This window comes from Cryptotermes secundus, unplaced genomic scaffold (assembly GCF_002891405.2).
Source record: "Cryptotermes secundus unplaced genomic scaffold, Csec_1.0 scaffold573, whole genome shotgun sequence".
Lineage (NCBI taxonomy): Eukaryota > Metazoa > Arthropoda > Insecta > Blattodea > Kalotermitidae > Cryptotermes > Cryptotermes secundus.
In genome coordinates this window covers 1103558-1128454 of record NW_019738880.1, presented here as the reverse complement: position 1 = coordinate 1128454, position 24897 = coordinate 1103558, and the positions used below count along the sequence as shown (strand labels likewise).

Below are 24897 nucleotides of genomic sequence, written 5' to 3'. Positions count from 1 at the left end.
TCTAAATAGACCCTCCAGTCAACTGGAGCAGGCCTGAAGCAGTTCCTCTTATCCTTCTCCATTTAGTGATGTGAAAATCAGAGGGAGTAGCCATAGCAGCCACTTCCTTCTCAATATCAGATCCTCGGGATTTTGCGTTCATTGATCCTCCTTCGTAATTTCTGAGCCCTGTTTCTGGATCACCCAGTACCTTAACTATCCCCTGAGTCTGTCATGTGAATATCTTATAGCTAGTTTCCTTCACGATTTTAAGAAATCTTAGTTTATAAGAAGGACAGTCCTCTTGCCTAGTGGTTCAGGTAGCCTATACAGCACCTTCCAGTGCTCTGTATTAACACCTGGGTTGAGGCCCTTAATCCACCTCAGCAGTTCATTAGGAATTTTGTCAAACTTGTCCATTCTGAGAGTCAGTTTGACAGACCTGAGGAGGTTCCTGTCATCCATAGCTTTCAAATTGGCCCCCAAATCAAGCCTGTCTATTTCAATGGCCCTAATGAATCATTGACCAGACTGTTGGTCAGTTCATGCACCTCCCTCCAGCTTAAAGCATCTCATATGTGATGGTTCTCCTTTGAGAATACCATGAAACTCCCTACCCAGTTCCTCTGGGATGAGGTCTTGTTCCCCTTCTCTCAGCTTTTCCTTAGGGTATTCTTTGTTGAGGATATCTATCTTTCTGTTGATCAGGATATCCTTATAGGTTCTTATCTTCCTATAGTCCCTGAACCTTTTCAGAGGCCTGTTTCTTTCTGAAGGGTGCTATGCTGAGACCTTGGCCTCTTAGTGGTCCCAGTCATGGTTGCTCCCCGTTTGTGTATGCCCGGGCTCCCTAGTCTCTGCCTGAAGCCTACCTACTTCTGAGGCTGTATCTTAGACCTCATTCTGCAGGGATGCTAGAAATGTTAGCTTGTGAGAGAGAGATGTCTTTCATGTTAGAGCAGGCAAATGTCTCTAACTTGTTTGCTCCTACCCTTGGCAGAACTCTCAACTGCATATTTGCTTGTTGTACCAGTACACCATAATGGTGTGTCAGAGCTCCCAGGCCACTGCTGTAAGGATATCCCGACAAGGGAGTCCAGCCTTGTTACAGAGCCTTTAACATCTATGTGCGGTCCCACAAATAAAGGGGATGTAAGAAGTCACTACCAGCATTGCACCATATGAATGGAAGGCATAGATGCAGTGGAGTGCTGTCAGGTGCCTCAAGGATGTCATACATGATACTGTCTCAATTTCAGCCTAGGGACACACAGTCCTCATCAAGATACCTCACACCTTACATTAAGTGGACCATTGCCCTGTTTGCTATCTTCTTTTGAATGTTCTTCCCACACCCCTACAGACACACAGACAAAATATTGATGAGAGGGTTAGGTTTTGGAGGGGAGTTTCATTGGTATGCTAAAATCAATGAGAATATTGAACAATACTGTACTTTCCTCCTAACTGAACCATAAGCTTTCTTGAAGTCTATGAACTGCTGATGTACTGTCTCATTGTACTCTCATTTTTTCCATAATCTGAGGAAAAATCTGATCAATAGCTGATCTCATATCTAGAAAGCCCACATCAATGATCCGCAATAATTATGTCTACATATGGACTTAAAAATTAGTAAGGGATAGTGGATAAACTTTTGTATGTAGTTGATAACAAAGATATGCCTCGATAACTACTATTTTCAGTTTTATCACACTCTTTGTGTATGTATACAGTGCCACAGTGCAGGCAGTTCTTCCACATTCCACACAGAATTAATGAGTTTAAAGGTTTCAGCACTCAGTGTTTCAGCCCATGCTTGAATTAGTTCTGTTGGAATTTGTTCAGTACCTGGCAACTTTGAAATAAGAATTACAACTTCAAAAAGGCTAGACTCAGGCACTAATGGCTCAGCTATTTATACATTTATCTACCTGGAATCAGTAATGTGGTGTAAAGAACTGCATTGTGAGCAATTATGAGTTCGTTTGAGCGCATGTTTAGAACTTAATATCGTGTCTCCCCCTCAAATAAGACGCTTCAGATGTGAAATTCAATAGAAGCTATTTGAATTCAGCAGCGAAATGAATCAGATGTATCTCTGCAATTTCAACTCTCTGAATAAGGTTGAAAGGACATTAATATTCACTTCAAAAGATAGACTTGAGTTTAATTATCTAACCCAAAATCTAACTAAATACTTGAATATGTTATGATGTCAGAAAGAACAGATATTCAGATGAGGTTACTCGAGAATGGTGCAAATCATCATGAATTCTAGAGAACATGAACCAATACAGAAAAAGAAAGATGGCTCGATGTATGTAAATAAGTAAATAATTAAACAACTAACTACTTACTACTGAGAGATTGTACACAGCTAATTATCCAACCGGATGCCAATTTGAGCAGCTTATTAAGTGACAATCTAGTCAAATAGACAACTGACCAACTAACCAGTCAAGTAACTAACTATCTGACTAATTGGCCAACTGATTAGTAAATAGACAGAAAGATAAATAAAGAGCTGCATTAGTAACCAATTGGCGGCCATAGGGACAGACCAACTTGTCATCAGATTGACATAATTGTCGCTCCCCCACCAACCCACTGAAGTGACTGTGTGTCTAATGAAGCAATCAACCGACTTATTCACCATCTGACTAGCTGAACAAGAGGCTTTTTACTGAGCAGCTAATCAACTAACCACCAGCTGACAGACAGTCACATGGATATTTCAACTGGCAAAGCAATTCATTAACTGACTTAGTAAGCAAGTCACAATATAATGAATATATGTAGGAATTAGGTTAATTGTCAACACAACAAATATACTCGCTTTTAATGTTTTACAATTCGAACTTTATTCGTGCTACATGTTTCGGTGGTACAAGACCATCATCAGACAGTTAAATATAGGAACATATTTAGTTATTGAACTACCGATATGGATCCATACCAGTGTAATGTGGCGTATTATATAATAACAGATAAGTTAAATGTATTTTAAAGTACTGGATACCCGTTCCTTTCAGTTCAAGAAGCGTGATACCGTCTGCGTAACACATGAGCAATGCGGGGTGCGCACTCCGAGCTGCGGTACACAGCAGCCGAGGAGCGCGGCGGGTTGCAGTCCTGGCTGTGCCGTCGTCTTGTGAACAGTTGTCGCGCAGCGAGATGAGGCGTTGCGTCGAGTGGCACTGCGCGGTGCTGACGGTATGGGACGTCGTGGAGCCGACAGCGTGACGTAACTACCCTAAGGTAAACCATCTTTCGAAAATCATCGCACATCATAATTCGTTTTCACTGCCACCACGAAGAGCTAGTGGAAATTGCCCTTTTGAGATTTAAAATAAAAGTATATAAAATAATGACAACTTACAAGTTGAATCTGAAAAAAAAACATATGTGATGTATGATTATTTTTCGTGAAGCTGAAGTAACCATATTTTATTTCATGGTGTATTTCCGAACCACTCTTAATGTTTTATGTTGAAAATATTTTTCTATTAAGCTCTCATTGCTAAGTTGATATTACCGGATGAAATTTCTGTTCTGGAATTGTTACAGTGTTTCAGTGACTAAGACGTGGGTTTGGATTGGTGAATCGGTTTACTGGGTCTTCACTATTTGTAACTACTACAATTAGTTCTTACACTCTCAAGATTACTGTAACTATACCACACGTAACTTTACACACTAAGTCTTCTAATTCTTCTTCTGGCCACATTGCTGTTCCCTTGGAACTTCCGAACTCAAGTGAAGTCAATTCCCATTCCCGTATTCTCTCATATCCCCTAGGCACGAACCACGCACAGAAAACACAGTTCTATTGTTGCGTGGCGCAGACCACACAAAAACAAGAAACGTGATAACAATCTCGCCAGTCCATTGGCGTGCTGATTGTTGCCTACCAACGAACTATAAACATTCTTCCTGTTGTTGCGTTACCTTAAGCGAGAAGGTGTTTATCGCGCCGTTCCCTAGCTATACACGTTACAGTAATATCACCAGCAGTTGAAAAGTAAATTCATGCGTCTCTTTATCTGCTATATAAAGAATACAATTTGTAGATTTGTGGCAGCCTTCCTGGTGACCATACACTGGAACATAGCCCAGCATTGTCTGAGAAACTAATCCCATGTGCACAGAATTTGCAGTCATTTTTCTGTTCGTATGTAACAGTTTTCCTTTCAGTGCAAAATGTTGATCTTATTTCCATGAACAAGGTGAAGTTCTGAAACAGATAGTTACCGTGACCTCAGTGTAGCCTGCTTACTTGTATTATTTCCTGGTTAATCCATCAAGGCTGCAGTAGAGTCTGTAACCATAATCAGCCATACTTACTCGTATGCCTCAGTGAAAATTGCTTGATCTCTTTATGTCCCACAGATATACCCAGGCTCCGAAATAGTTACCATGACGACACATATTTTGCTCTTTGAGTGTAGGCTGCTGCCGTTTCCTACTAATACATCGAGGCTGACCATCCATTGCTGTTTGCTGACACATGTTATCCCTCACCAGTATGTCCAGGCTCATAAACGGCTATATTACTGCCTCAGTGCTCACTGAGTTTTTCTTTACTGCCCACTAATTTAGCGAGGCTATGATACACACGGTAGCGTAGTTGGTTGAGGCACTATGCTACAAGCTGGAAGGTCGCGGGTTCAAGTCTCGATGAAGCCGATGGATTTCTTTCAATTTACCTAATATTTTCAGCCGCACTATGGCCCTGGGGTCGACTCAGTCTCTAACAGAAATGAGTGCTAGGAATATTAGGGGTGTTTAGGGCGGTAGGATGACGTGTAAGGCTAACAACCTCACCGCCACGACGTTTCACAAACTAATGGGCCTCCACGGCCTGTTACAAGGATAATTTTACGTTTATCTACGTTTCCAACAGATACTGCTTACTTTAAAACGAACTTCGAGCTGCTACAAGACTGATGATTTATCAACTATTCAAATTTAAATTAAGGAAATAAGCAAATCGTAAATGATCACAGGCAAGGCAGCTCTAACAATCATCCCTTCGCTACAGTGTGAATCAGGCTCTATTTGTTGAAACCGTGTAGTGAAAACAGTAGTAAATTTTATAAGCAAAATAAAATAATTCACAGATTAGATGCAGGGGAATTGTGTCACGAGGAATTATGTTAGTTAATTTGAAATATGAAGAATACATATGACTAGCATTTCAAAGTCGATCTGTCACTCGAGGCATCAGAAATATCACTTCATATCACATGAAAAGCGGACAAAGGATTTTGTAACCATTCGCTCACTCATGTAACTGAGACCTTCTTGAGAAACCGCCAATTGTGCAGCTACTCAAGAACTTTCCAGCATTTTATGGAACGGGAAGGTTTTTTACCGTGTTCACAAGAGCCCTCCACTGGTCCCTATCCAGAGCCAGATCAATCCAATCCATATCATCCCATCCTATCTCTCTAAGATCCATTTTATTATTGTCCACCCACCTACGCCTTGATCTTCCCAGTGGTCTCCTTCCATCTGGCTTTCCCACCAATATCCTATATGCATTCCTCTTCTCCCCCATTCGTGTTACATGCCCTGCCCACCTCATCCTCCTTGACTTGTTCATTCTAATTATGCTTAAAGAAGACAAGTGTACAAGTTATATCCTCATAATCATAGGAATTATAATTTCTTGAAGCGGGAGGACTGTTTCAATTATTCAATTTATCTGTTATCTATTCACTGGAACTTCTTGGATTTGTCGTTCGGTTCAAGCTTCTTCATCGATTCTGTTCATCCCTGGATCTGACCCCTCGGGCGACATTGCCTGTTTTTATTTCACCAGAGGTAGCGCGGTGCAGATTTGCCACGATTCGATTATTTTACAAAATTTTTTATTAACTTATTATGGCACTAAAGAACGTTGCTATTTGCGTATGCTGATCAGAATGCTTGAGCGCGCCCATGTTGGCAAGTTTATGGAAATTTGAGGTTATAGCAAATAACTACTGCTTGTATTTCTTATATGTACAGTATATTTATATCGGCACAGCATTCAGAAGAATGTCATTAAATACAAAAAAAAAGATAAAAATACAGTGATTTATTCTGTCCGAGTGGGGTGAATTTTTTTCACATAACAAGATAGATAAATTTCATATATGTTAAAAATTACTCTTATCTTTTTATTTTCTTGAAAAATAAAAATCTTGCGCGTGTTACGTTTTGCTAATGTACATTTGTTTTTTTCTCCCTACAGCTACTTTCTCACTTTTTAATTTTCCTCGTGGCAGGACCGTCTTTTTTGATCAAATTCTCGATATGGTTGATGCATCTCTAAAAATCTTTCATGTCCGCTGAAGAATAAAAGAAACATTGACATTTCTGTGAGATGAGGTTTCATCAGTTGAAGAGCCTGAATGTGCAAAAAAAAATCTTAGTAATTATTTCATTATATAAATTGGCCTTGTAAATGACATATTTGTTTACTCCTGCAGTATTCAGGGCAGAATAAAATGGGCCTCATCACGCGAGGGACAGTGTAAGTACCACATAACTGATCGACGGTTTCGTCATCTCCTTTCGTTACGCTATAATTCGCAGTAACGTCGGAATTTCTGTTTCCTTCATCCACACAGCTCGTATCATGCATAAGGGATAAAAGCAAATTACATTTCTCTTAAAATATATGACTTTTTTTGTTCCTTCTTTTTTTTCGTTAACCGAAGAAATGAAACCGAAAAATTCTATTTTTATTTGACAAGAACTCCAAAGTCATTTCCGTTTTACTGTTTCCAAGAGTTCCTGTCGCAGTAATGCCCTTCTGCAGCGCAGATAACGCAGCGGGGTAACTCGTTAGCCGGTTGTCAGTGGCCGCATTTCCTCCTGAAGGAACAAGTGAATGAATTGATCGCTATGCAATGTCAGTGGATTTATTTGAAGCTTTGAACGAACATTCTGGCTGTCTGCGGCAATAAACCTCCTTTTTCGAATTAAAAAAAAAAAGCCTTTTCGTGTTTCACTGCACAGAACTCTTCAGACCGTATTTAAGCTTACTGGGCTGGATAAAGCTACGTATTTTTTCCTTGAATTGTGGCACACTCACTAAGGATGTAACAAGTGTTGTAATTTATGTTGAACTGATTCAGTATTTCTTTTGCATGAACCAAGTTGCCGATCACAGTGGCCGCGCGGTCAAAGGCATGAATCGTCTTCACTCCTTCCAAGACTGGGATAGTGGGTTCGAATTCCGCTCGAGGCATGAATGTTTGTGTACGTTTTTTCTTGTGTTTGTGTAGGCAGTGGCCTTACGACAGGCTGATCCCTACCCAATGAGTCCTACCGACTGTCTTAGAAGTAAGAAACTGAAGCGAAACGAAGCGTTTCAGGAATGTTCCATTCTCAAAGTTGGAGTAACAGGAACAGAGAGAGAGAGAGAGAGAGAGAAGCTTAGCTTGTAAGTACCGCATCAGATTCTGGCTTATACGTAGGCCATTAAGGCGCTTCCACATTACTCGTGCTCGTGCTCATATGAGTCGCTATGCTCGCGAGTAATGTGGACGATATGACAAATCACGACAGAAGCAAATTTTTAATTTTTAATTTAAAAACTATAGCCAATAAATTAAAATACGACTACAGCCTATACACACTAGGAGTAAATATACGGATCCTCACGCGCTGAAGCCTGGCGAGCAACTGAAGTAGTGTGGACGAAGATTTACGAGCACAAGTAAAAGCCAGACGAGCACAATCCTGGCGAGCACGAGCACGAGCACGAGTATTGTGAAGCGCCTTTATATGTGAGTTCTTATAATTCTTCACTCTATCTGAACGAGTAAGGGCTACATCGTTTCCAGTTCCTTGAAATATCATTCCGGCCGACTTTATCCTTTAGACCGATCTCCTGAATTGTGACCAGGTAGTGTTGTGAGTTGTTACAAACTCTTCAATGAACGAATAGAAGTAACATATTGTAACACGGAGTTAGCAGGTTAATCTGAAACGTCTGTAATTACATATTACCATGATACAGAAACCACAGTCCAAGTCTACGCCACCATGAAAAAGTCAAGCGTGTTTATTCATACTTCGCATCTAAAAGTGTAATTTTGTTTTCGTATGTGACACGCATTAAGACACAATATGCCCAAAGTTTTTCTTTTTATTTGTTCTAAAATCAGAGCGCAGATAGGTCGAAGTAGTTTCATGAATTAATCATTCCTTAATGGAAATGTGATTTATAACTCAATATGAAGCATCTGATAGGTATTTCAATTCGTTCTGCGATCCATCACTCTACACAAAAAATGGTCTCTCTTTCCATTTATTGCAATTACTGCTAGAAGTCGGTCTACAGAAGTTCAGCTTCCCTTGTCCATCTAAATTTCTGTTTTTATAAATGCATTAATTCATTTCAACAAGTTTTACAAGGCTACAAATCAGTAGTGCCGATCATGGTAGCCGAGCGGTCTGAGGCATGTACTGTCTTCGCTCTCTCGGAAACCGGGATCATGGGTTCGGATCCCACTCAGGGCATGGATGTTTAGTTTGTGTGTGTGCGTTTTTCTGTGTTTGTCTACAGGTAGAGGTCTTGCGACGAGCTGATCACCCGCCCAATGAGTCCTAACGAATGTGTAAGATCTAGAAAAACCGAAGTGAACGGAGAAGTTCATGGAGGTAGGCCTAGGCCCACTGGGGCTGTAGTGCCAAGGAAAAAAAAATCACTGTATATCCATCTTATAATAGCATCGAAGGAATACATTTATAAACCATTGTTTTCATATTATTTAGCGATTCTTTGACAATTTAGACTAGATTACGTCGGATGGTAAAGTGAGAAAAGTGTTAAAATTCCCAAAATATGTCAATTAAGTACACAAGACCCCATTATGGAATTATTGTCGCAGAACATGTAAATATTATCATGACTTACCCGTCGCGTGATCTTGATCACTTTTCAGTTCGAATACTTGTGTTAGTACACCCCACCAAACAGACATCCCAATTCGAGAGAGTATCTGAAGACCTCCAGCTCCGTAAGACAGTAAACAAAATTTGATTATGCTGGCGAGGGCCAGCAAGAATTTACCAGGCCAGATATCCTGATTCACAGTAAAGAAAAATGTGTTTTTCATACCTCTCGTCACATAACCCATCAAGCCTTACTTTTAAACGCGTAGTCTTGACGTAGATAGAAGTATTAACTGTATTTACGTTGTACGAAACACGTATAAAGAATCTTATTGACTTACTGACACACAAATTTTAATGTGAATATTATTATACTTCAGAAAATTCTTGGGATCTGGGTGGACCCCGTCACATAGATTGGCCCCCCTCCCCGGGTGGTCGCGACCTACAATTTGATAATCATGACTTAAAGTATTAAAATGGATTGACTACAGTCACTGTGGCCAGTTTATATATACTAGTGTAATGGTCTGTCATCAACAGAAATAAGAGGAAACGCACCAGCTGTTCCAACCATTAAAACACTTGCACCCATATCCGCATTTGTCGAGCTGTTTTTCTACGTCACTTCGTGTTAGTGACTCACTCAAATCCAGGGTTTTCTACTAATGAAAGTCGCTGAAAAGAAACCCCTCTGATCCCCACTACCGACAACGTCGATCCACGAATGAGTTCACATTGTTCGAAGCTTGGTCCTTCCTGATGGATGTTCTGTGATCAAGGAGATGTGCTAACCGGGCAAATTGCACTTCCGTTCAGCCGACCCGTAAGAGGACGATATGGCAACTGCAGGAGTTACAGTGGTGCCATTTACAGTTGCTGCTGAACGAAACAGCAAATGTTCCCAGAAAAGTAGATGGCTACGGGCTTTAGGATTTATACTCGTCACCAAATGTTATGTAGGAAGATAAGGCGGAAGCGAGTCTGGGGGAGATGTAAAATGCATACAAGACTGTGGTAAGGTAGCCTAAAGGGAAAATGTGGTCTGAAGAAACAGTCGTAGACGAGATTATGGTATTGAAGAAAATCTAAAGAATTAGAGTGAGAAGCGAACGCAATTCATCCTGTGGAATGCTGTTGTCATTGCGGTAATGAACATTCGCTTTATATAAAAACGAGGATTTTATTGACTATATAAAGGCTGCTTCAAAGCCGTAATATCGGATGGGTATTTGGAGATAATTCCCTGTAATAGGCCGTGGAGGCCCATAGGATTTTGAAATATTGAGGCTCCCATATTTTCTAGACAGTAGGTTCACAGATGGCGGTGAGGCCGCCCTTTACCGCCAGGAAAATTCCTGGTACTCATTTCTGTTAGAGGCTGAGTCGACCACAGGGTCATAGTGCGGCTGGAAGGATTATGTCAATTGGAAAATACAGTGACATCGTGAATCGAACCCTCGAACTTATGGTTTTCCTGGACGGTAGGCTCGTAAGGCTGACAACCTCACCGCCATCTGTGAGGAGATTGTCTAGAAAATATGCTAGCCTCAACGTCTCAGAACGCTATGGACCTCCACTGTCTGTTACAGAGATAATTTTACTGTTACTGTCCAAAATTTCATTGATTTATATATGGTTTATTGAGTGACGTTGATAGCGACTTAACTACAATAAACAGACGCTCTAATCCATTACAGTTCGGACGTCTCAAATTCGAACAAAAGAATTTTAAGAACGAGAGGTCAATGTATTTGGGCTAAATACCTTCGTAACCAATATTTAGAGGTTATTTTTTTATTGCTAGTGGGGTGGGACTAAGTCCCTTGTACTGCGGCCACTTCTGGCCTATTGTACCAGTCCCAGATGATAGGTGAGGGTGATTGTGGAGCAATTGGTGGAATGAAGATTGGCAGGGGAACCGAAGAACTCGGAAAAAACCTGTCCACCACAAATCCCACTTGACCAGACCCGGGATCGAACCCGGGCCGCCGCGGTGGGAAGTATTTAGAGGTTAAGTAAGAAGGAAAGTACAAAGCAAAACACATGTACCCACGCTCTACGCACGCCATGTCACTAGTGATGAACTGAACAAAGGGGAACCACGGACCCTTAGCGCCGTTTGTTGGACCTGGCTGTTCTGCAAACTAAACTCGTGTCGGAACATGTCGTGTGGGCCTGAGTGGTATGAACTGCTACACGAGGAACAACACAGTACGAAGACGAGGGGTGGCTGTACGAGTGGCGGGAAGGAGCTTTGTTTCGTTTCACTGCAAAGAGAATTTGCTGTCCATGAAGAAAAACAGGTATTCATTTTTCAGGGGAAAAACACGTCGGTTGAGAATAATTTTTCTTCGTTGTATAGGATCTAAGTTTTTCACAGCGGTGTTTATGAAGAGCCTATATTCTGCACTGTCTCAGGATTACACGGCGTTATATCCCAGAAGATAGAACTCTTTGTTTGTTTCTTAATTTAAAGACTTTACATCAACTGCATGAATAACAGCGTGAAATGATAGCATGGTTCTGTATGAAGAGAGACCAGGACTTTGTGGTTCCTGGTATCAAGACAGGAGGAATTAGGTTTGCCAGGGATACCAGAATTAATATTTCAACCAGAATCTCATTTCATTTAGTTATTTGCATACTACAATATTTTATTTGCTTTCTGTCTGAGGAAGTACAGACTAAAAAAGACCGCACTATCGATTGAATTTCATAGAAAGTCGCTTATGTTCAGGAAGCCATGTTGTGTTCAAGTCTTTTCCAAATAACCTAAAACTTATAACCGCGGCACAAAAAAGAATAAGACCCACACGAACGAGTATGAGACTTTTTGCCTGAACATGTCCTGAAAGAGTTGAGTTTACTTTCGAGAAGATAAAGTTCAGATCATTTACGTAACATCTCTTGGTAAGGAATATGAACCTTGAAGAATGCTGTCCTCTTGGTTGTGTCGTCGTGTAGATATTGTACATATTGCTCACGCTGGTTCCTCTTTCGCGGATATTTTTATACCCTGAAGATGGAGGCGATACTTTCATTCGAAACGTCGGTTCACACAAGATTTACAGAGCGCCACATCCCAGAAGACAACATTCATCATAGTCACAGCCGTGAAAACCTCAACTCTTACAATACAAGCCTTGTTGCAAAACAGAATTTGATATTATTTCTCAGATATCCTTCTGGTTAATAAGTTAGTAAAGTACGTCTTGAAGAGAATTCTGGGTATCAGAGCATTGTGTAATATCAGCGATACCCAGAGCCTGTGTTTGTATGAGTTCAGTTCAACTGACGTGAAGACTTGCACTGATAACTCTTTGTTTATCAATGTTCGAGACTGAAATACAATTACGATGTTCTGAGTTATAAAACGGTTAGTTAGTTATTAGAGATGGTGGGTTTCCCCATGCACTTAGACCTGTAGTGGTCCATTGTGCTTCCCTCTATGATTTCTACCAGTCTCTATATCCTACCGGTATTGGTGGTTACCATCAGTCCCGCCCAGCCAGCGAGACCGGCTCTACTAGCTGAGAGGTATCTATAATGCTTCCCCCATCTACCGGAAGTATTAGTGACTGCTGTTGGGCGGCAAACGTCCGTAATTTGGCTCAGTGACCTCCTTTGGAGGTATGAGGTTCTTTTACGTGCCGTAAAGTTACGACACGGGACACACAGCTTAAAGTCCCTACCGGAGGACTTGTTCCCTGAATTTTTCCGCCCTTAAAAATTCGACGACCTCCGCCGAGTATTTGAACCCGCGTACTACGAGTCATGAGGTGGGAACGTTACCTCTAGATTACGGAGGCCGCTTATAAAACGTTTACTGACCTCACTTAATTTGAAGCAAAATAACTCAAATTCACGGCAGACTGATGTGCTGTCGGAGTCATACACCTCCACTTCAAACAAAGGAGCTACTAACACCCAGAGTCAGAAATAGTTCAGCCTTGTCTCAAAAGTGTCAAGAGTTATGAACAAAGTTTCTTACTGTGAGATTTGAGGTCTTCACGTCGGTGACTATGAAGAATACAATTTTCTGGGCTGTGGCGCCGTGTAGATCATGTGTGAACCGACGTTTCTGAGAAACGTGTCGCCTTCATTTTCAGGGTTGAAAAATCCGCGAGCGAAGAACCAGCTTGAGCAGGTGTCTGCAGCCACTTGCTCAAGCTGATTCCTCGCTCGCGGATTTTTCTACCCTGAAATGGAGGCGATACATTCCTCCGAAACGTCGGTTCATACAAGATCTACACGGTGCCACATCCCAGAAGACAGAATTCTTCAAAACGTACGTTGTTTATTTCGTCCAGGGTATTTTAAATGGGACGGAAGATCAGTGGATTGAACTCGTAAACGCGCCAAAGAACTAACAAAATCGAGGTTCACGTGAGTGATTTACCGTCGAGCAGGAAGTGTGGCGGGATTTCACTTCTGCAGCAGTAGCCTCTAGGGAAGACTTCCGGTATCTCACCGTAGATCACTGTAATGGAGCGAGCGGCACGATTCAGCGACTTACTCCCAACGTGTGAACATCGGTAACTCGATTACGTGGTATATTGCGTTAGAGTACTGCTTGCTGTACGCTAAAGGAATCCGGAAGCTAGTGTTTTATTCCTCTGGGACGCATCTGACTTCGTGTAGCGAGTCTCTGAATATCTAGTTCACAGCTGAATCAAACCCACGTCTTCCCATGCTACAAGGCTAGCTTTACCTTTTACTTACTTACTTATGGAGCTGAGCCCTTCTTGAGGAGAAGCCAAATCTGCAGCTGCTCAAGAATTTCCCAGCATTTTATGGAACCTGAAAATTCATTACTGTGTTCACAAGAGCCCTCCACCGGTCCCTGTCCTGAGCCAGATCATTCCAGGCCATACCATCCCATCTTATCTCTCTATGATCCATTTTAATATTGTCCACCCACTTACGCCTTGGTCTTCCCAGTGGTCTCTTTCCTTCTGACTCTCCTACCAATATTCTATATGCATTCCTTTTCTTCCCCATTCGTGCTACATGCCCTTCCCACCTCATCCTCCTTAACTTGATCATTCTAGCGTTACATTTTACCTTGATATTTTATTTAATGTTAGGTGGCTGATACTAAAAGATAGAAGTGACCTATATACTCAATAAGGAGTGCTATGCAGGCTGTAAAAGACAAGAAAATGGATTTTCTGAGAGACCTATTTGTTCGAGTACTACACTCGATAAGTAGCTGAATTTGAATTGCGACTCGAAATGGTTTTCTTTGTATCAGGCCATGACTTGACGTTAACTTCTGATGAAACTTATGTGCTTGTTTTGCACACACTCATGTCGTTAATAATATTCAAATATGGTCGTTCCTTCTTTATGAAAACAAGACTTTTACGTATTTTAGACGTATGTTTCTCTTGTTCCTTTCACCTACCTTTAAATAAGTTTTAGAAAGACGTGTTGCGCGTGAGACGGTTGAATCAGTAACTTATATATATAACATTTCCATCTTATAGGGTATAGTACCGTGTAGTCCTGTAGAAGTTTACTGGCGTTTAGGACGTGCATATTACCTCCATTTTCAGGGTCGAAAATGAAGCCAAGCATACCAGTCCTGCTTGCTGCCTGCTTCATGTTGGTTTCTTGTTTGACTTAGTTTTCGACACTAAAGATGAAAGGGATATGTTTCTCAGAAACGTCGATTTGCTTTCACCCGTTTACCAGACCTTGTATTTCTGAAGACAGACCTTTTCATAGTCACCGCTACGAGAACCCCGGATTCAGTGTATATAAATGTGTGTGTCCCGCACGAACTTAGGAAAAGATGGAGGTCAGAGAGTATGATATCACACCACGGAGAGAGACCATCAATGAGGTTATGTTAAATTTGTTTACTCAAACAAATGTTGAAAGTTTGAAAGTCTTATTACTTTTATGGCTGCTGACTGTTTACGCTTGATGCATTCGCTTTTATTGAGAGCGAGGCATCAGGCGGAGGAACCGGACGCTCTTCCCGTCAGCTTAAATCAGCCAATAACACATACATTCCATTAGCGTCTGGGCTCTCTACAAAATTATTTGCAGCAATTTGCGTGATCTACGGCTCTAGTAAATATATTGCCGCGTGTAGGGTTCTAGTTCGGATGATTGGATTTATTAGCACTTAGGTTAGACTGTCTCTCTTAATTAAAATTAGTGCAGCGCTGTCGCTATTCTACACTTTATAATTCACTGTTACACACACACACACAAGGATTCCTACTTCCCACTAGTCTTCTCATAGAAACAGATCTCAACATAGAAACTAACATTTCAGATCACTATGAAGTCTTCTTGTTATTTCGTCTTGACTCACTCTGTCCTAATCTATACTCAATCTTCACAATTCGCGCTCCATTCTCGTCCTTGTACTCTCAACTGCTGAACCCTCCTGGACTCTCCACTAATCTAAGCTTAAACAGATCTTCGTTATATGGGTTCCGTACGGACAACACAGAAAATAAACCACGTGATAGCTAGTACTGTTGGAGTGTGACGTCATTGCACCTGCGTGGAAGTGTCGTTATCGAGCTGTTGCCTGGCATTGCGTTGACATGTCACAATATGCTACTAGTCATAATGAAATCAATAAACATAACAAAGAACTAAGCTTTAGCAGGCTTTGCGTTCTTAGTACCCGATATGGAACAAAAGACTGGAGATAACGGACGGTATATTTTCTTTAGAGATGATAGCGGTTGCTGCAGCTTTTCATTCTAGCACACACTTTGACGTAAACCTGTTATCAGGAGAGGTCGTTTACTATGTTTATCTAATGGGTTTTCACACGAGGCCGGGAAATATCGACAGGTTTCCAGGACGGTACGTTTAAACAAACAGGAAATAGATTATGCCTGAAATCGGGGCTCTGAACACTGTGTTAAATGGTGCAGTATTCTTAGAAACTGTCTCCAACCTTCTGACTTTAATTATCGAGTATATATAGCTATTGTATACTCGTACACCATCGGAACAAACGATTCTTGTGGGCTGCGGTCGAATTTCCATCACAGATTTTCTATAAAACTTATATTAATGACAAAGTAACTCCATAGAAAACAGACCCTGCTGATTAAGTTTGCATGGCATTTTCTGAGTCAAAACAAGACATTCCCAGCATTTTATGATAATCGGAAGTTTATTGTCGTGACGGCAAATGCCCGGCAGTGGTTCATATCCTAAGCCATAGAATTAAGTCCGAATTCTTTCGCCATATTTATTTAAGGTTTCATTTTAATATTATCCCTTATCTAATCTTTGGTTCACCCAGTGGCCTCTTGTTTTCATGTATTATATTTGCCTACAGTTGTGCGTGTATTTCTTAGCCTTCTGACGCGTGCTAAATGTCCCACCCATCTCAGAGTCCTTCATTTTATTACCCTAATACTTTCTAATGAGGAATAAATAGTTTTTATCAGTCGCCTTGTAATTCTTCAATCTCGGGTCCCCAGACGTAGATGAATCCAATTATCAGCATAAGACTGAGAAAATAGTTAGGAAAATATATAGTGGATTCGGTTGATTGAGAAAAAAAAGTGAAACGGTGACGTTTCGAAATCATCTGAACCTGCAGGAACCTCATTTATGTAATGGATCCAATTCTCAATAATACAGCAATTCCTTCAATTTTTTTTCTCTGTAAATTATGAACCATTTGGTGACGACCTGTACGATAGAAACATGACGTGATCTTGAAGCAAATAACTATTCATATAATCAAGAGGCTCGATAGCTCAGTCGGTACAGCGACCGTCTACGTGCCTGGACGACCGGGGTTCGTTCCCCAGCAGGGAAAAGAAATTTTTCTCTATTCTACAGCATCCAGACAGGTTCTGGGGCTCACACAGCCACCTACCCAACAGGTGATGTGGATTCTTTCCTCGAGGGCAGAACGGCCGGTTCATGAAGCTGACCACTCACCTCAATCTTGTGCTGAGAAGTTATATTTCCATTCCAACATTAGTCACGATAGCTTGGAGCTTAATTAATTAGGCACAGGAAATTTACATTTACTTCATCAAATAATCTTTGTATACATTGTCATTTTCTTCGTACAAAACAGGATGCAGAAACTGAAGGTTAAGAAATTATCTTGTTTCAACTGTAGAGATTGTATAGAGTGAAGTAATGCTGTGTACCTCCCAAACATAAGCCCAGAGAATCTATTCTCTCAGGTGTATCACAAAAGAGCGCAACTCCGAGAACGGAGGCGGAATTCCCCCATTTTTGCAAGGCTGTGAGCACACTTTCCCCTCCAGAGACGCAAAGTAAAGAAACAAAGCAAGGGAAAATAATTTCTCCTCTATGCTGGTGCATGCTAAACAGACAGAATGAGGCAAAAAGGCGCCGAGTTTTGCCTGCAAAAGGTCGCTACTGCTGCTCTTGTAGGATCTGCTAACAAGTTACCGCCTGCCTCTTCATAATTTCCTACTTAACATCACCATCACACCTCCTGCCGAATCCCTCGGTCCGTGCAGTCATTGTGCCTAATCTCAGATGACGCAGCATTATCTTTTTAAAAGATAAAATTAAAGCCCTCCATATAACAGGCCGTGAAGACTTATGGGGTTGTGAGACGTCGAGGTTCCCACATTTTCTAGACAATCTGCTCACAGATGGCGGTGAGGTTTCCATCCTTACGTGCCCGCCGGCGACATATTATCCCAGAGAGATTCGTGGTACTCATTGCTGTTAGAGGCTGAGTCGACTGTAGGGACATAGTGTGGCTGGAAGGGTTAGGTCAATTGAAAAGTTCAGTGATCGGGACTCAAACCCGTAACCTTCCGACATGTAACATAGTGCCGCAACCAACGACGCTACCGCGTGCCCCCGTTTTCATTTTTTTTTCCAAAGGAATCAAAGGAACCCAAGCTTCATATACGCAAATATATACACACACACACACAAAATACATGAACATCCGTCAGTCTCCGTGTTCAAAAGTCAGACATCGATATTACGGACACTAACAAAATTTGAGGAAATTACTATTACTACTATTGCATAAATTTATGTAATAATAGTTTCTCGAGTATTGCTATCTGCCTTCTGAAGATGGTCATTAATTGATCGAAACATGTAATGGCATCATATATATATATATATATTTTAGTCACACTGGATGGCAGTGTCAAATCATTCTATAGTTCAGTTTCCTGGTTTGGGTATTATCAATTCTTTAAAGTTTTGACAGGACAAAGAAAGCAAGCTCGTTACATTTGAAGAAAATCTGCTTCATTTGGCCCTCAGGTATCAATTCTGACCTGGACTCCGCTACGTTAAAACCTTTTCTCGTGATGCTAGTAATCTCGGTGCTGATAGGATGATGACGTTTATGTAAATATATACCCACCGTCCCCCAGCGTATGAGAGAAGACGTTTGGCAGATATTGGACAAGGCAGGTTACCTTACTTGTTTATACCTTCCATGTTATAAGACTTTGTTTGCTCAGTAAAGTTATTGTTCTGGAAAATTGGGTTTCTCAGGGCAACATGCTCCGCGTCTCTTGAATAGACCCATGTCTGTTAGCCGTGCTTAATTCCTGTGGGCTTTGATGCTTCTCAGTGTGGAATGAAATAAAATGGACTTCACACATCAACGGCTGTCATAACTTGTAGTCCGCATTTATACTCTTCACTAATGAGACCGCTCAAAATAATCGATTTTAAAATGCAGAGAATCCAATATTTAACTATTATTATTATTATTATTATTATTATTATTATATACGTTTTATTTCTCAGTTCTTAATAACACTTAGATTTATGTCAATGAAATTATTATTATTGCTATTATTACCATTTGTTTGTTTGTTTGTTTGTTTGTTTACTTGTCTGCATTATTGTGTTTTCCTCCAGTGCTTGCCTGTAATTTGTCTTTGACTTTATGTTGTGTTTGTCCATAATGTAATTACTTGTATCTACACTGTACTCTGTCTGTAATTGGCCTTGCGGTTGTTGACTCGGCATAAATAATAAATATTTTAATTAATTAATTTATAATTTTTATGGTTAATTAGCGGCGCTGTCGGTATCTCAAACTATGTATCGTACAATGTATTCACAATTGTAAATGAAGAATTAGAAAGAATTTGAAAGGAAGCGGTTTTGGACTAATCGACGTAGTACCCAGGAATTTGCCTGGATGGTCTGTGGAAAGCATGCACTGTCTTCGCTCGCTTGGAAACCGGGATCGTGAGTTCAAATCCCACTTAGGGCATGGATGTTTAGTGTTTGTGTGTGTGTGCATTTTTCTGTGTTTGTGTATAGGTAGAGGCCTTGCGACGAGCTGATCACCTGCCCAAGGAGTCCTACCGAATATGTAAGATCTGGAAAAACCGAAGTGAACGGAGAAGTTCATGGAGGTAGGCCTAGGCCCACTGGGGCTGTAGTGCCAAGGGAAAGAAAGAAGGACTGCGGAAAAGCACGAAAAAACCTGTCTGTATGGCCGGGATCTCGATTGGATTCGAACCGAGTTCCTCTCGAATAAAAGTCTAGAAGAAGTTTAACATTACACCAGCATGTTCGGCCTTTCTACCTGTCTTATTCCTGTTGTTCCCACTTAGAGCATAGGGCATCCGCGAAACGCGGCATTTCACTTCAGTTTATTAATCCTATACAGTCGGTAGGACTCCTTGGACAGGGGATTAGCCCTCGCAAGGCCGCTACCTGCACAAACAGAGAATAAACGTTAACAGACATCCATGCACTGAGTGGGATTCGAGCCTGTGATCCCAGCGTTCGGGGGGGCGAAGACTTTTCATGCTTTAGACAGCGCGGCCACTGTGATCCACTAACGCCAGTACCAACAGCGTCAATAAAAGTACTTGGCAAGAATTTAATTCCAATTATGATTTGAATTATTATTTTTATTAATTGTTTGTTTGTTTACTTGTCTGCATTATTGATTTATTTTATTGAAATTATTATTATTATTATTATTATTATTATTATTATCATTATTATTTTTGTTTGTTTACTTGTATGCATTAATGCGTTTATCCTCCAGTGCTTGCCTGTAATTTGTCTTTGACTTTATGTTGTGATTGTCCATAATGTAATTACTTTTGTCTACACTATGCTCTGTCTGTAATTGGCCTTGCGGCTGTTGACTCGGCACATAAATAATAAATAATCCAATTGAATTATTATGTTAGCCCTACATAATCTCGATCCTGGCAATGTATTTAAATTTTCGACTTAATATTATTATTACTGTATCCACGCAATTCTATGTAGCAGAGTTTTTCAGTTTTCCTTGAAAAACCAGTCGATAGCTAGTCTTAAATTTTCCCGCCCTTCATGAACCCCGAAGGTTCATTACCATGTTCACAGATACTGCTGCCGCCTAAGGGAAATGAATCGAGACGATATCCTTCGTTTCATATCTTTGAATCTATTTTAATATTATCCGCCCATCTACGCTTAGGTCTTGCATACGGTTCTTATCTTCAGGTATTCGGACTGTACTACTGGATGCTCATTGTTATCAGCAACGGCGCCCTTCCAGGAGCACGAAGCGTCTCCCTGTGCTTCAGCCAGCCCCCAGTTCGCTGGCTCCACTCATAACGGCTGCCTGTGGTGTCCCTCGTGACGAGTGTCATGATCTTTGTAATGCAAGTTTCCCCCTCTCGGCCTAGTAGCCCTCCGTACCTCGTTATGGCCGCCCGTCTCACTCCAACCTTCTTGCGCACATCGGAAAGAAGTGTGGGTTGTGCGAACTCTCTAATTGGATTTCAGCCGCCTGCAAACACTACCCAGGCACGGTGTACCGCAAGTAACCTCATTACAAATATCCGCTAATGACATTACTTTAACTTCTGGCCGATACTTACTGAAACCGTGAACATTAAACAGATTGCAGATGATGTTAGACGAATAAACAACCACGTAACTTTTTAGAGTGTATCGTTAATGGAACTACACGCACAAATTCACGACATTTGTATCGAAGTGATATTATGCTTCACTGTGCTCCAAACGAGGCTCTGGAGACCGAATCGTGACGCTATGTACTAATAAAATATTACTTATTATGCTGCTTTACGAAACGGAAACATTTAAGTAAGGCAATCCGACTTAATGTGCGTTAATCGTTCCTCTAACCATGCCCGAAATATGGATACCTGAGGCGGGGGTGAAGCCCGTATATACATCAAGCAGATAACCACAAAAAATATATGTGCATTGAAGTTTACTCTATTTAAAATAAATATTTAGAAATGTGCGCGCGCCTCCGCTAGCGGCGTTTGCGGGTATAATCGTACATATGTCGGCTTGCATACCAAGTCTGTAGAAATTGTATTTCTTCAGTTGCAACTACCAGCTACTCCAGACAGGCAAACTGCTGAGGTGGTAGCAAGGCAGGCCGCACACCGGCATGCGTCAAGACATGTAACAGTCAAGAAACGATATCTGCGACATGACACAAAGAAAGGAGCACAGTTGAAACCAATGAGATTATGAAAACCGCCGCACACCGGTCTGATTCATGATGCTGACGTGAGCTTCATGCTGACGAATCACGAATGAAGCAAGACTGTTTCTTTTATCTCATGTCTTGATGCTTGTCTTGACGCAGTTGGTATGCGGACGCCCTAAAGCATGAAATGTCTTCGCTCGCTCGAACTCTGGAGTCATGGGCTCGAATCCCACACTGAACGTGTTTGAGAACAGGGTGCTTATGAGAATATTTGGACTGAAGAGAGATAAATGACAGGAGGTTGGAGTAAACTACATAATGAGGAGCTTCTTAACTTGTACTCTTCTCGAAGTATAATTAGAATGATTAAGTAAAGGAGGATGATATGGGCAGGGCATGTAGCACGAATGGGGGAGAAGAGGAATGTATACAGAATATTGGTGGGAAAGTCAGAAGGAAAGAGACCACTGGGAAGACCAAGGCGCAGGTGAGCGAACAATATTAAAATGAATCTTAGATAGGATGAGATGGTATGGATTGGATTGATGTGGCTCAGGATGTGAACCAGCGGAGGACTTTTGTGAAAACGGTAATAAACCTTCGGGTTCCATAAGAAGCTAGGAAAATCTCGAGTATCTACATAACTGACGGCTTCTGAAGAAGGGCTGAGCACCGTGGAGTTAGTAGTTAGTTAGGGCCTGAAGTGTACCACCGAGCTCTATCCAGTACATTTCCCCACAAACCGTAATGTCGCAGTGCTTAATTAATTGGGCGCAGGATAACTTTATCTTCACCTACTCAAGGGAAGGCGTTCCATCAGAATGATCACGTGCTGATAGGCAACGACGCTCAAGTACGGACACTGCATACGCGTAGCATCCAAACTTGTGGAGGAGCTCTGATACCGATCGCTATCTGGTTGCTGCAGAAGTTACGGAGAGAGTGCCAGCAAGCAAACTGTCAAACAAAAATTGGATTTGAAGAAGCTGAAAGACTGAATATTAAAGAGCAGCATCAGACAAGTTCGCAACTTTGAATGTCTACAAAAATATGACCAGCGAAAATGATTGGCAGAAATAATTGGTTGACGAAATTTGGTCAAGATCATTTTCATTTCATGCATCCTGTTGTGTTACAATACACAACCTCTTTATTACAACCGTCACAACACAACTAATATCAAGATCAGTGCCTAGTTTTGGCTCTGCTACACGTTTCGGCTATTAATAACCATCATCAGGCAAATACATGATTAACGTATGTACTCGTACACCACTGAACTGCAGTACTAGTAAAATTGGATACAATATTAGAAATTATATAAAAAATACTTGACGTAAAAATACAATAAATTAGATTATATAAAACAGAAGTTATAGCATAAAACAAGAATAAAATTCTTTGATTGATGTTTTACATCATCGAATCAGTCGTTGGTTTTGTAATTTTCTTGCGTTCCCATGGACAAATTGGAATATTTTATATTTTGTGTATATAAAATTGTATAGGAGGCTCGTGATGTAGATGTAGTAATATTAATGTCAATTAACAACGACTTGTTGTTTACATTCCCTACAGAACGGACAATACTTTGTAAGATGAGGAACCAACTAAATAATTAACAATTTTTATATACACAAGATACAAAATATTCCAATTTGTCCGTGGGAACGCGACAAAATTACAAAACCAACGACTGATTCAATTATGTAAAACATCAATCAATGAATTTTATTCTTGTTTTGTACTATAACTTTTGTTTTATATAATCTAATTAATTGTATTTTTACGTTAAGCGTTTTATACAATTAATTATATTGTATCCAATTTTACTAGTACTGCAGTTCAGTGGTGTATATATGTTAACCATGTATTTGCCTGATGATGGCTATTAATAACCGAAACATGTAGCAGAGCCGAAACCAGGCACTGATCTTGATATTAGTTGTGTTATGACGGTTGCAATAAAGATGTTGGTCAAGGTAGATGAAAGGTAGCCGTGTAAATTTTGACGGTTGCAGAATCCCCAAGCCAAAATTACTTTGAATATCATATTCAAGTCAGAAATGAGACAGCAAATGATATCTGCAGACTGGTCGCAATTGTCAGTACATCTGCCACTATCCTCCTGGTCTTTTGCCAGCCGGAAGATACGAATAATATATTTTATCTGTTTGTGTTATTGTACTATATTTTCACCACATCCCGTATATGAATGGGCAAGGCCTCAACGAAACAGAAATAGAAACCAGAAGATTTTACTGAGACCTTAGCTTGCCTAAATTCACAAAAATTCAGTTCGTACTTTTTATTTATTATAAGAACTAAGAAAAATAAAAATAAAATTATTATAACTTAGATTTTCTTGTTATTGACAGGTGCCTCAAAATTTTGATTGCCCTGGGGCCTCCAGAACTAAAAAATGCGGTCCTGTTGATGTGCCTAAACGCACAAATGCTTTCTTCTTTTAATTTTGTTTTTCAATTGTTTGTTTTCGCCCCTCCCCTCTCATATCGTGTTCATTTACATATCCTCACCCTACTCCTCGTCTTCTCGTGTACTCTGTGTCTTATCTCCTTATCCCACTACGGAACCACACCCTTTCGCTTCTCATGTTGGGAAGCAGAGCGCTAATTAATGGGTTCCACACACAGCTGTCATATTCGCTCGCTGCCGTGGATATTCATTTATTCACACGAATCTACGGCTAAACGCTGGAGGAATTAATTCAGTTTATAAGAGAGGAGAAATCTTCAATATAAGGATTTGCCGTTTATTGAACTGAGATATTTCCCAACCATCCTTCAAAATCTGGTTTGTAGCATTTGGAGTTTAGATCTCTGTGCCTAGGCCCAGGATTTACAATCATAAGATATGACTTATTTTTTTAAATTTGAAGAGGGAGAAAATAGGGGACAGTGAGGGAACGTTGAGAGACAGTACATTTTATGGGACACAGAAAAAATGTTCTTGCTTTGAAGCTTCCCAGGCAGTGTCAACCTCTCCTGATAAAAGTACGTTTGAGAGAGAGTGAAGCGTTGAGAAATGGGGAACGTAAAGATAAAAATGAGGACTTGGTTATGTGTAGTGGAGAAAAGTTGACCCTTGGCTTCACTACATGAAATCGGAATTGTCAGGACTGCAGACTTTGACTTTTTTATTTAATATTGAGAGGTCTATAAAATCGCGAAATTTTGATGTTATAATTGAGAATCATGCAGTCTCATAATATAAAGATAGTTTTAAAAATCCTTCAAAACTGTGGCAGATTTCAAAAATTGATTAGCGAGAGCAACACGTCACGAAGAAATGAAAATAAGACTATATTAGAATTTCTTTGATGTGGCGAAGTTTACTAATTCTAACTCCATTATCATTACTACGAGTAATTTCATGCAAACTCTCATTCAAGACTGTTGGTTTGAAAATATCTTCCCTAGCTACTTTTGCATTGAAATGTCATAAAAATCACATGTTATTTAGAGAATTTATCGAATATATATTCTAGTTCTTCATACAACCTATCATTTAGAGCATCAGTTTTATCCTGTGTTGAGGCATGAACATTTAGCACGATGATATCACAC

The 24897-nt window shown here is 40.5% G+C and overlaps 1 protein-coding gene across 1 annotated transcript in view; it reads left to right on the top strand.

Annotated features, from left to right (window-relative positions):
* Positions 1-24897, top strand: part of LOC111871212 — a 151092-nt gene that overhangs the window by 34951 nt on the left and 91244 nt on the right. The window contains exon 3 of the mRNA XM_023864138.2: positions 3015-3240. The gene's annotated coding sequence lies outside the window, so the exon portion shown is untranslated. The remainder of the gene's footprint in view (positions 1-3014; positions 3241-24897) is intronic.